The sequence below is a fragment of the Halichoerus grypus genome, chromosome X (assembly GCF_964656455.1).
Source record: "Halichoerus grypus chromosome X, mHalGry1.hap1.1, whole genome shotgun sequence".
Lineage (NCBI taxonomy): Eukaryota > Metazoa > Chordata > Mammalia > Carnivora > Phocidae > Halichoerus > Halichoerus grypus.
Window position 1 is genome coordinate 10,318,776 of NC_135727.1, and position 13,774 is coordinate 10,332,549.

Below are 13,774 nucleotides of genomic sequence, written 5' to 3' on the forward strand. Positions count from 1 at the left end.
TGCCCGACTTTGGGTCACTCTCTTACTCTAAATTTCCATTTCCCCACCTGTAAAATGAGATGATTGGACTAGATTGAGAGTTTCTGATTGTCTCATAATCCGTCCATATTTCATGTCCATAAAATTTATTTCAAGTTCAGTTTAATCCAACAATCTTGAGGGACAGTTACAGCAGCATATTGTAATATAGTAAAGTATAATATAATATAAACATAGTACAAGGCTTTAGAATCAGAAAGACAAGAATTTGACTCTGGGCTCTCAACTTACTATCTTATAGACCTTAAATGAACCTATTCACCTTTCTAAGCTTTAGTTTCCTATCTGTAAAATGGGGACTATGATACATATTTTCATGATTGCTATAAAAATCAAATGATGTCATGGGTATCTTGAATTATGCTATTTGTTGTCTTAGACAATGTTTGAGAAAATGAAGATGAATCTTACTCTGCTTACCCTTAAAGTAATTATAGGTTGGGAAAAACAGCAAGTAAACAATGAACTTAGATGCAATGCAGTCCGTGAAGAATGCCACAAGGGAATTACAAACCAAGTGGTTTGGGAAACACAAAGACCAAGAGAGCAATTTCAACTTGGAGAATCAGAGAAAGACACATGTATCCCTTCAATGATCATTTACTGAGCTACCTACTTCGTGCTCAGCATGAGGGTAAAGAGATGGATAAAAACAAACGTCTGCATTTCTGTGTTCACAAAACCAGTGAAGTGATTCTTAGTTTTTGCTTCATAAGCTTATCAAAGTAAGGATTCTGTCCTCCAAAATATGAGCACATAATTTTACATTCAAGTTCAGAGGATTCAAGAACCTTTGGAAGTTCATTTTTATATTCCTTGGGTCTAAGGACTCCAGATTAAAAACTCCTGATTTAGCTGGAGGCTTTTATAAAAGAGGTGGTAAAAAAAAAATGTCTACATAAAAGAGGTGGGATTTGAGGCGAGTTCTGAAGAATGGCTAGAATTTCAAGTAGTGTGGAAGAACACTCTTCTTCCTGGTCTTTGAACCTGTCCTCTCCAATCCCATAGCTTATATTGACCACTCACTTCTGCACATTTGTTGGCTTAGGACAAAGTGCCTAATTTCTGCTTTGCTGCCTTTCTTGACACTCATTACCTGTGTGCTCTCTGATGCCTAGATATTGGCCTGACTCCTGAGTCCAAGGTGCTCTTGGAGGATCTCAGGCTTCTGTGCTAGCCTGTCTGCCACCCTCCCTCTAGGCACCTATGCCCCCATACCTGGTCCCTATTTTTCACTGCTGCCAATGTCTTTGTTCTCCCATCCTGCTTCCTATTCTTTCTCTCTGATCCACTGTCAGCAAAAGGCCCAATGGGATATGTGAACATGTAGTGAAGAGGCCATTTGTGGGCAGAAGGTCTTCCTCAGATCCAATGCTTACTCTAAAAAAGCCAGCCTGGCCTATCAGTTCTCCTTCTTCACTACCCCAGTTCTTGTCCTTTGACTTAATGTCTTCTATCTATATATGACTATGTTTCACAGAGTAGATTAGCTGCAGTAACAAATGACTCAAAAATGTCCAGTGGGTTTACCCAATAAAGTGTGTTTCTTGTGCACCTTTCAGTACAATGCAGGTAGACAGAGAGGAGGCTCAGCTCCAAGCATTCTTTCAAGTCTAAGGCCAACCATGTTCCACACATGGCTCTCAAGATTGCTCTAGATGGTGAGAAGAAAAAGATGGTGGTAGTGGTGAGGAGTCTGGAGCGAAGTAATGTACATCATCTTCCACTGGCCAGAACACAGCTACAGGGCCCCATTAACTGCTGCTAGGAGGCTAGGAAAAGCAGTCTAGCTGTGTGCTCACAAGGGAAGTGAAAAGAATTTAATGAACACATCATCTCTGCCACACATGGCCATTATCTAATTTGATCCCCCTAAGAACTCTGGGAGGTACATGACAAGGATTAATATTCTGTTTAGAGATGAGAGAACAGGATCTGAGAGATGAAGTGATTTGCCTAAAGCCATAGAGCTGGTAAATGGCAAAATCTACAGTCAAGCCCAGGCCATCTGCCCCAGTACCCAAACTCTTTCTTTTATACATGACCTGTGGGTCATATAAATATATAATCCCTGAGTGTCAGGGGAAGAATCCTTAGGGAAAATTATACTAAGTGAAATCCAGGTACAATTTACATCAGAAACATTGGAAGGAGCTCATTGAAATGCAGATTCCCTGCAGGTCCCAACATGTACCTACTCCCTGATTTAGCACCTGGAGTTTGAGTCAAGGAATTTGCGGATAATTCTATGCAGGATATAGTTTGAGAACTCTCTGCCTTAGGACTTCACTTGATTTTCATCTATATGCTTAAAAGGAAACAAAGGTCCTTATAGAAAGCTGCCTTTTCACGTGTTTATAATCTGTTCTCTGTTGGAAGACCTCCAAACCTGGCCTTGGTGATGAAAGAGTCAGTTGTATTTTAATGTTTAAAGACACATGGATTTCTTTCTAAAAATAGGCATGTGGGGGTAGGGATGGGAAAGGGTCTATAGCAATATTATCATTCAGATGGAGAAGTGCTTAATAAAACTCTGGCTATCTCTATTGGCAAAGTGACTAAAGACCTGAAGCAAATTCTATGGTAATTCAAGTAAAAATAATCTTACTTTCTCTTGAATTTAGAGCTTTATGTGCAATTCTGAGATAATGCCTTAAATTGAAGATAATTTTAGAATCAATTTAAGGGATAGGTTCTTTCCCCTGTCAAGTTGCCTAAATATTGAATATGGATTTCATTGCACATCTGGCATAAATACTGCATGGTCTATGACATCAGGGGTATACATATTTCATAATAAAGAAACAAATATAGCAATCAGTCATCCAGCTTAATAAGCTTCTGAATTCATACCTTTACATTCCACCCCAAAAATGTGAGAATGCTGATAAGCCTCTTAATTATATTTTATAATATTTCATTTTAATGTAAAAATTATACATATTTCACTTTCATGTAGAAATCACCATTAATTTAAGGAATGTTAAGTAAGCTACCTAAAAGCCTTATAAAGTGTTATTTAGATAGTCAAAATGTTTGCTTTCTCCCTTCAAGGTGGTTTTAGACACTAATTGTATAAACTTCAACTTTAGGCTTAAAATATCCTTCTAGTAACTATAATTTAGTGTGAATTATTTATACTCTTTAGAAGAATCATGCAGAGAGAAATGCTGAATCATAAAATGGTAGCTATTACTTATGGCAGTAGCAATCACTGCCAAATTCCCTTGCATGGTCCTACCTCCTGCCTCGGTAGATATATGGGGGTGGTAGGTACAGTTATGGCCACACAGGGGGTGAGGAGGGCCCATTCCTCACTCCTTCTGAAGGAAGTAGATGATTGGGTATCCTGATGTCCAGAGAGCTGAGGCCAGAGTTTATTTTATTTGCAGCATGAATGCTAAAACCCCAGTTTTCTGCCTGCCTCTAGCTCTCACAGTTGAAGCCTTGGTGTTTCCACCTGGGCTTTAAGAGGCTTATGGTCATGAAGAATGCTGGGGGATAGCCTTCATTATTTCAGAGCCAGCATTTGAGGCTAGCAGTTCTGCATATCCAGCTCCACTCTTGCAAAGGTGTACCTGAATACCTTGATATTTCAGGAAACTTTACATCTGCGTTCCCTTCAGGACTGGGTTATTTTTTTTTAAATTTTTTTATTGTTATGTTAATCCCCATACATTACATCATTAGTTTTAGATATAGTGTTCCATGATTCATTGTTTGTGCATAACACCCAGTGCTCCATGCAGAACGTGCCCTCCTCAATACCCATCACCAGGCTAACCCATCCTCCCAACCCCCTCCCCTCTAGAACCCTCAGTTTGTTTTTCAGAGTCCATTGTCTCTCATGGTTCTTCTCCCCCTCCGATTTCCCCCCCTTCATTCTTCCCCTCCTGCTACATTCTTCTTCTTCTTTTTTTCTTTCTTAACATATATTGCATTATTTGTTTCAGAGGTACAGATCTGAGATTCAACAGTCTTGCACAATTCACAGCGCTTACCAGAACACATACCCTCCCCAGTGTCCATCACCCAGTCACCCCATCCCTCCCACCCCACCCCCCACTCCAGCAACCCTCAGTTTGTTTCCTGAGATTAAGAATTCCTCATATCAGTGAGGTCATATGATACATGTCTTTCTCTGTTTGACTTATTTCGCTCAGCATAATACCCTCCAGTTCCATCCACGTCGTTGCAAATGGCAAGATCTTATTCCTTTTGATGGCTGCATAATATTCCATTATATATATATACCACATCTTCTTTATCCATTCATCTGTTGATGGACATCTTGGCTCTTTCCACAGTTTGGCTATTGTGGACATTGCTGCTATAAACATCGGGGTGCACGTAGCCTTTCGGGTCCCTACTTTTGTATCTTTGGGGTAAATACCCAGTAGTGCAATTACTGGATCATATGGTAGCTCTATTTTCAACTTTTTGAGGAACCTCCATACTGTTTTCCAGAGTGGCTGCACCAGCTTGCATTCCCACCAACAGTGTAGGAGGGTTCCCCTTTCTCCGCATCCCCGCCAACATCTGTCATTTCCTGACTTGTTAATTTTAGCCATTCTGACTGGTGTGAGGTGGTATCTCATTGAGGTTTTGATTTGGATTTCCCTGATGCCAAGCGATATTGAACACTTTTTCATGTGTCTGTTGGCCGTTTGGATGTCTTCTTTGGAAAAATGTCTGTTCATGTCTTCTGCCCATTTCTTGATTGGATTCTTTGTTCTTTTGGTGTTGAGTTTGATGAGTTCTTTATAGATTTTGGATACTAGCCCTTTATCTGATATGTCATTTGCAAATATCTTCTCCCATTCTGTCAGTTGTCTTTTGGTTTTGTTGACTGTTTCCTTTGCTTTGCAAAAGCTTTTTATCTTGATGAAGTCCCAATAGTTCATTTTTGCCCTTGCTTCCCTTGCCTTTGGCGATGTTTCTAGGAAGAAGTTGCTGCGGCTGAGGTCGAAGAGGTTGCTGCCTGTGTTCTCCTTTAGGATTTTGATGGACTCCTGTCTCACATTGAGGTCTTTCAACCATTTGGAGTCTATTTTTGTGTGTGGTGTAAGGAAATGGTCCAGTTTCATTCTTCTGCATGTGGCTGTCCAATTTTCCCAACACCATTTGTTGAAGAGACTGTCTTTTTTCCACTGGACATTCTTTCCTGCTTTGTCAAAGATTAGTTGACCATAGAGTTGAGGGTCCATTTCCGGGCTCTCTATTCTGTTCCATTGATCTATGTGTCTGTTTTTGTGCCAGTACCATACTGTCTTGATGATGACAGCTTTGTAGTAGAGCTGGAAGTCTGGAATTGTGATGCCGCCAGCTTTGCTTTTCTTTTTCAACGTTCCTCTGGCTATGCGGGGTCTTTTCTGGTTCCATACAAATTTTAGGATTATTTGTTCCATTTCTTTGAAGAAAGTAGATGGTATTTTGATGGGGATTGCATTGAATGTGTAGGTTGCTCTAGGTAGGATTGACATCTTCACAATATTTGTTCTTCCAATCCATGAGCATGGAACGTTTTTCCATTTCTTTGTGTCTTCCTCAATTTCTTTCATGAGTATTTTATAGTTTTCTGAGTACAGATCCTTTGCCTCTTTGGTTAGATTTATTCCTAGGTATCTGATGGTTTTGGGTGCAATTGTAAATGGGATCGACTCCTTAATTTCTCTTTCTTCTGACTTGTTGTTGGTGTATAGGAATGCCACTGACTTCTGTGCATTGATTTTACATCCTGCCACTTTACTGAATTCCTGTATGAGTTCTAGCAGTTTTGGGGTGGAGTCTTTGGGATTTTCCACATAAATTATCATATCATCTGCAAACAGTGAGAGTTTGACTTCTTCTTTGCCAATTTGGACACCTTTGATTTCTTTTTGTTGTCTGATTGCTGTGGCTAGGACTTCCAATACTATGTTGAATAGCAGTGGTGATAGTGGACATCCCTGCCGCGTTCCTGACCTTAGGGGGAAAGCTCTCAGTTTTTCCCCATTGAGAATGATATTCGCTGTAGGTTTTTCATAGATGGCTTTTATGATATTGAGGTATGTCCCCTCTATCCCTATACTCTGAAGAGTTTTGATCAAGAAAGGATGCTGTACTTTGTCAAATGCTTTTTCTGCATCTATTGAGAGGATCATATCATTCTTGTTCTTTCTTTTGTTAATGTATTGTATCACGTTGATTGATTTGCGGATGTTGAACCAACCTTGCAGCCCAGGGATAAATCCGACTTGGTCGTGGTGAATAATCCTTTTAATGTACTGTTGTATCCTATTGGCTAGTATTTTGGTGAGAATTTTTGCATCCATGTTCATCAGGGATATTGGTCTGTAATTCTCCTTTTTGATGGGGTCTTTGTCTGGTTTTGGGATCAAGGTAATGCTGGCCTCATAAAATGAGTTTGGAAGTTTTCCTTCCATTTCTATTTTTTGGAACAGTTTCAGAAGGATAGGTATTAATTCTTCTTGAAATGTTTGGTAGAATTCCCCTGGGAAGCCATCTGGCCCTGGGCTTTTGTGTTTTGGGAGATTTTTGATGACTGCTTCTATTTCCTTAGTGGTTATAGGTCTGTTCAGGTTTTCTATTTCTTCCTGGTTCAGTTTTGGTAGTTGATACATCTCTAGGAATGCATCCATTACTTCCAGGTTATCTAATTTGCTGGCATAGAGTTGCTCATAATATGTTCTTATAATTGTTTGTATTTCTTTGGTGTTGGTTGTGATTTCTCCTCTTTCATTCATGATTTTGTTGATTTGGGTCATTTCTCTTTTCTTTTTGATAAGTCTGGCCAGGGGCTTATCAATCTTGTTAATTCTTTCAAAGAACCAGCTCCTAGTTTCGTTGATCTGTTCTACTGTTCTTGTGGTTTCTATTTCATTGATTTCTGCTCTGATCTTTATTATTTCTCTTCTCCTGCTGGGTTTAGGCTTTATTTGCTGTTCTTTCTCCAGCTCCTTTAGGTGTAGGGTTAGGTTGTGTATTTGAGACCTTTCTTGTTTCTTGAGAAAGGCTTGTATTGCTATATACTTTCCTCTTAAGACTGCCTTTGCTGTATCCCAAAGATTTTGAATAGTTGTGTTTTCATTTTCATTGGTTTCCATGAATTTTTTTAATTCTTCTTTAATTTCCTGGTTGACCCATTCATTCTTTAGTAGGATGCTCTTTAGCCTCCATGTATTTGAGTTCTTTCCGACTTTCCTCTTGTGATTGAGTTCTAGTTTCAAAGCATTGTGGTCTGAAAATATGCAGGGGATGATCCCAATCTTCTGGTACTGGTTGAGACCTGATTTATGACCTAGGATGTGATCTATTCTGGAGAATGTTCCATGGGCACTAGAGAAGAATGTGTATTCCGTTGCTTTGGGATGGAATGTTCTGAATGTGTCTGTGAAGTCCATTTGGTCCAGTGTGTCATTTAAAGTCTTTATTTCCTTGTTGATCTTTTGCTTAGACGATCTGTCCATTTCAGTGAGGGGGGTGTTAAAGTCCCCCACTATTATTGTATTGTTGTCGATGTGTTTCTTTGCTTTTAGGACTGGTTTATTTTAATCTTACATGAAGTTGGAGGGGGCACTATTTGGGAACTCTGCTGTAGTATATATACCACATGTAATGGCCAAGAGCAGTTGTTTTAGAATTAGATAGGCTTGGGTTCAAATCACGACTCTGTCACTTACTAGCAGGGTGACCTTGTAGCTAATCTTTCTGAGCCTCAGTTTCTCCATGTAAATGTAGAAAATGATAAAATCATAATATCTACTTCATAAGGCTATTGCTGCGATTTAAAAAAAATCCATCCATCCATCCATCACATATATGTTTAACATAGTACTTGACACTTGGCACACCATAAACACTTAAAAATGGCCTTTGAAGTCAGGAAAATGGATAAGATTCCACAGGTCAAGTGTGTAACGTGAGATGAGAAGAGGGTCTAGGACAGTGACGTGAGGAACACTGAGTCTGAATCTGAATCTCGGGGCCATCACTCACTAGCTCTGGGACCTCTGGCAAGAGGCCGTGTTGGATATGAACTGCAAGGTATTTATTAGCTTTAGCATGAGGGATGATGTTGATGACTTTGGTGGGAACTTTTTCAGTGGAGTGGCAGGGACAGAAAATAGTGAATGGGCGGTGAGGGAGTGCAAACAAGTATAACAGCAACCACTACCAACCACCACCACCTCGAATGTGGTGTTGCTATGAGCCAGGCTCAATCAAGCACTCCTCAGAGATGATCTCATTTACACGATTACTATCTCCATCTTACAGATAAGAAAGGTGAGGCTCAAGAGGCTTATGGAACATGGGCAGGGTAACAGTTAGTAGGAGGCGTAACTGGCATACAAACCGTAATTTCTTTTCATACCCCCATGCTAGCATAATGAAATGCTAGAAAGCTCCAAGGCATTTCTTTAACAGCTTCTGCAGATGAGGAGATACTGTGTACTTAGTTTTCTTAGCACTAGGGCTCTGAAGATAAAACAGATAAGAAAGCAACCTTCTAACTCAAATAGCTGTATTTCAAGTCTGGGGCTTTGAACCCAGGGCACTACACATTTGCTGGGGTGACTAAGACTTTTTAGGTTTCCACTAATGATGCAACTATAATGCAGGGCTGCTTTATTTGTGTGCCCCAAACTGACATTCTTGGAGCAATGCCAAACATTTAGCTGGAATCACAGAGAACACCTAGCAAAAGAAAACTTACAGTGAAGATTTTGCAAATGTGGCATAGGTCAGAGCTATGCTTTACCCATGTATTTTGGCATGCTCTCCTATATCTTGAATATGGATGGATCTTTCAATTTGAACTTCCTCAATGCAGTTCCTCTTGGGTTGGCTTCCCAGTCACCTTCTCTGTTGCATACCCAGTCACAGCCCAGCTGGTCACAGAGGCCAGTGAGGCTGCAATTACAGTGACGAGCAGAAGGTCCTTGGGATGCTGCAGTCCTGTCTGAATGCAGAAGGAGAGAGCAGGAGGGCTGTTGGGGTCTAGGTCCAGCATCTGTTCTAGTTCAGTAGCACATTGCTAGGCCACACCCTAGACGACATCCTGGAGCTCATCATGACCCAAAAGGCAACTTGAAATCACAAAGTCAAACTCTCCTCTCTGGTTGGGAAGCAGAGAAAAGCAAAGACCAAAACCAAAAACCAGACTGACCAGAGCTGTACCACTTCTGAGTTATGTGACCTTGCACACATGATTTAACCTTACTGCCTCAGTTTCCTCTTATATAAAACATGGGAAGAAATAGAATATGCCTCTTGGGGTTATTTTTGAATTGATTGCTTAGAATGATGCCTGGCATATAGTAAATGCTAGCTCTTGCTACAATTTTTCTTCTCTCTTTCTCCTTTTTAAAACCTATTTGAGGGTGCCTAGGTGGCTCAGTCAGTTAAGTCGGTTAAGCATCTGCCTTCAGCTCAGGTCATGATCCCAGGGTTCTGGGATCAAGCCCTGCATTGGGCTCCCTGCTCAGCGGGGAGTCTGTTTCTCCCTCTCCCTCTGTTCCTCCCCCCTGCTCGTGCTCATGCTCTCTCTCTCTCAAAAATAAATAAACAAAATCTTTAAAAAAAAGATCTTATTTATTTGAGAGAGAGAGCACAAGCACAGTACAAGCAGGGGGAGGGGTAGAGGGAGAAGCAGACTACCTGCTGAGCAGGGAGCTGATGTGGGACTTGATCCCAGGACCCTGGGATCATGACCTGAGCCGAAGGCAGACGCTTAACCGACTGAGCCACCCAGGTGTCCCATAAATAAATAAAATCTTAAAAAAAAAAAAAACCTATTTGATATCTCCCAATTTCAGACCCTTCCATTTTCTCCCAGTTTTCTTTGGTTTTCACCCCCTCTTCTACTTTAATCTAGATGCTAGATCTATCTTCTCAATTAGTCACTGGCCAAATCCTTCAACTCCTTTAATTCTTCACTGTCCTGTGTATCTGGAAAAAACCATAACCCTGCATCAGTCCAACTGTCTTTAACTGGCTGGCCTCCTGCTCTAACCTCTCCCTTCCCCAATCACAGTTGAAGAGGTACTTTTCCTTGAGTAGGAGGCAAATCCCATTTCTTACTCCTTTTCAGGTAAATGATCCTATCTCCTGTATCTTCAATCTAGTCTACTGGCTTCCTTGTTCCTTCTCATCAGCATTTAAACATGCTCCATTTCTCCCACTATAGAACAAAACGCGAAACAAGAGAACGAAACACATGTTCCCACAACCCTGCATCTCCACTGAGCTACCAACGTAGAACAGCAATGCTTCTAGGTTCCAGATTTGCAGAATTTAGAAAGAGCAGTTTGCACAAAGTTGTCTTCATTAGCATCAGCTCCTCAGTTAACTGTGGACTGTATTTTGCTTCTCCCTTACCACTGACATTGCCCTAGCAAAGTCATCTGTGCCTTTTGGTGGCAGTAATCAAGGGTAGAAAAATACAGAAAAAAATTTTGTCTCCTCCACAGGGTATAGAATAATACCTGACACAGAACAGAGCTCAGTAAATGCTTCTGGGAAGAAGGAAAAAAGATGTACAAAGAATTAGGCTCATGATGACAAAAGAGTTACTTATAATATTTCTGTCTCGAGCTCAAGCTGGTACAAATTCATATGCAATTCAGTAAGAAAAACCTCTCCTTAGAAAGAATGGAGAAACTTGGGCTGACATTGATTAAGTAGCAACAAATGATGTCACTTAATTTTTAAATTTTATTTTCATTAAATATTTATGAGTATATTGCTAATTCATTTCAGAAACAAAACTATAGACTGGCTTATCAAGTGTTAAAAAGAGCAAAAGGCCTAAAATGGAGCCACTTTCCCTAAGCCCCACCAAGACTTAATACCTAACCTAATTGCAGTATCAGCCTCTCCCAAGAGTGAAATTTCAAACCAATCAGTCTGGAATTTCTTGATCAGCACTAGTGAAGTAATCGGCAAGGTAAGACCCCCATACCCTTCCCCCTTAAGGGAAGGTGACCTTGCCCAAAACAATTCTTTCTTTTCTGTTGCTAATAATCTCTTCTCCTTCTCCCACCCTGTATCTGTCTATAAAATCCTTCCATTTTGTACAGCTCCTTGGAATTCCTTTCTACTTGCTAGATGGGATGCTGCCCGATTCATGAGTCGTGGAGTAAAGCCAATTAGATCTTCAAATTACTCAGTTGAATTTTGTTTTTTGAACACAAGTTTAATGCATTAAGGTACTAGCCCAGGAAAATCTGTGAACCACAGCTTGAGAAACACTCCTCGAGGGCTCTAAAATGTATGTAGAGGGCATGCGCATCCGTTTTCTCCCAGTTGTTCCTTACTATCATTTGTATCTTAGCTCCACCCCAGATTTGTTTGCATCCTTTTCATTTAACTGATATTCATAGCGGCTTTTGATTTTTAAGTTGAGGAGGGAGGCATTCTCCTTGATGTCTGGGAGTATACAGAGACGTGGAGGATCAATGGCTAGTTTCCCATCAATGCAGTGGATACTTGGACTCAGATCCCCTGTGCAGGCACCGTCTTCAGCTACTTGGAGTTAGGCTGCTGGAAGCTCGCAGTTGCTTCTTCTCATTGGAAGTTGCCCTGGGTTACACCCGTTCCTGGGGGCTGAGTAACTGGCTAATTAGGGATACAAAAACTGGGCAGCCTCGCCTGAATTCGGGACAACTCTGAAAGGGCCACCCCCACTCCGGAGCTCTCATAGAATCACCCGAGGCCCCATTTGCAACCATATTGCAGGTTGGCATCTTCCACTGCTCAACTCTACCTCCCTCACCTCCTCACAGGCCTATCACCTGTCAAAGACAGAACGTAAGGCTCCTTCTATCCAGGCATGGGGGTGCGTTGGGAAGGCAGGGCGCGGGGAGGGGGGCAGCACCGCAGTGCGCAGGCGCAGCCGCAGCCGCGTGGGTGGGTCAGCTTCAGCTACCTGAGAGATCTCGAAAACTCCTGGGCGTGGTCTCTTCCTGTCTCAAAGTGGGTAACGGGAAGCGCTTGACCTATACCTCTCTACGTCAGGTTCCTGCACAGCCAGCTGTGGGACCTGGGAGACTCCCATTGATGCCCAGGAGAGTTTGGAAGTTGCAATCCAGTGCCTGGAGACTCCCTCTGGGCTGACGGTGTATGGCAGGGGCCTCGCACTCCCTCGGACTCTACCGGAGATATTTGAAGCTTCCGCCACCGGCAAGGAGATGCTGCAGGCCGTGAAGAGCCCCGGAACAAACTCCGCCTTCAGAGGAGCGCTAGGCTGAGACACAGTGCCCCCAAACCGAAGGAAACGTAGAAAACTTTGAGGCTGCCGTGCACTTCTACGGGAAAGCCGTTGAGCTGAACCCGGCCAGTGCCATCTGTTTCTGTAACAGAGCCATGGCCTCCAGCAAACTCAGGAGCTACGCGGGGGCGGGGCAGGACAGTGAGTGGGCCGACTGCATAGACCCGTTCTACAGCAAAGGTGCGGCAGAGTGGGCCTCGCGCTCTCCAGTTCAAACGAGCGCAGCCGAGCCCCTACGACAGGTAGGCTTTGGAGCTGGATCCCCACAACGGACCCTACAAGTTGAACTTCAGGATGGCAGAGCTGAAGCTTAGAGCGAGTCCCATGGGAGGTGTCGGCGGCTTAGACACCACCAGCCTGCTGAACAACCCAAGCTTCATAAGCATGGCACCAAACCTGATGAACAGCCCCCAAGTTCAACAGCTGTAAGTGACAACCATTCTCTGAGTCTTCTTATGGTTAAATTTCTTTTTTTTTTTTTTTCTATTGTGGCAAAATGCACGTAACATAAACCTTAACCATTTTAACTATTTTAAGGTTTACAACTCAGTGCTATTAAGTGCATTCCTTGTGCAACCATCACCACCATCTAATTCCAGAACATTCCATCACACCAAAAAGAAGCACTGTCCCCATTATAGTCACTTTCCAGCCCCCTCCCCAAGTCCCTGGCAACCACTAACCTCTCTTTCTGTCTCTGTGGATTTGGTTGTTGGGGACATTTCACATAAATGGAATCACACACTTAAAAAAAAAGAAAATACACATGGCAGTTAAGGAGATGCCTTTATTCTGGCTATTACAATAGATAGAATATTCATTAATGAGAAACAAAGAAAAAGAAAGGACTGGAGTTTTATAAAGGCAGGAGACAAGGGAATCATTTGCTTTATATAGGAGTATTATAGAGGCTGAGAGGAGGTGTAGAGATGGCTTTATCTGGGTATATGCAAATAGGCCAGGCTGAGGTGGTCCTTTGCAGTTAGCCATTTTCAGAGCAAAAAAAGAGTGGTGGTGGTAGTGGTCAGGTTCCTAACTGCCATTGCGTTCTGGGAACCCAGGGCTCAGGTAAAGTTCAACACTGTCACTTTCAGGAGCTTTCCCCAGTCAGCCTCCAGTAAGCAACTCTCCATCTCAGAATCTGTTTCCAGAGAACCACTCAAAGACAGTCTGCCATCTGGCCCTTTGGATGGGTTTGAGCTCCTCTGGTTAAAAGAGTTTGGGCACCAGAAATCTATAGAATTGCATTTATTTATTTATTTATTTGACAGAGAGAGACAGCGAGAGAGGGAACACAAGCAGGGGGAGCGGGAGAGGGAGAAGCAGGCCTTCGGACTCCCTGCTCGATCCCAGGACCCTGGGATCAGGGTCTGAGCCAAAGGCAGACGCCTAACGACTGAGCCACCCAGGCACCCCTAGAATTGCATTTTTATTAGATAATCGACGAGATTCTGGGCAAGCAAG

At 42.3% G+C, this 13,774-nt stretch overlaps 1 pseudogene; it reads left to right on the top strand.

Annotated features, from left to right (window-relative positions):
* The first annotated feature begins 421 nt into the window (after nucleotides 1-421).
* LOC118552737 (small glutamine-rich tetratricopeptide repeat-containing protein alpha pseudogene) lies at nucleotides 422-12,739 on the top strand (annotated as a pseudogene).
* Nucleotides 12,740-13,774: the final 1,035 nt, after the last annotated feature.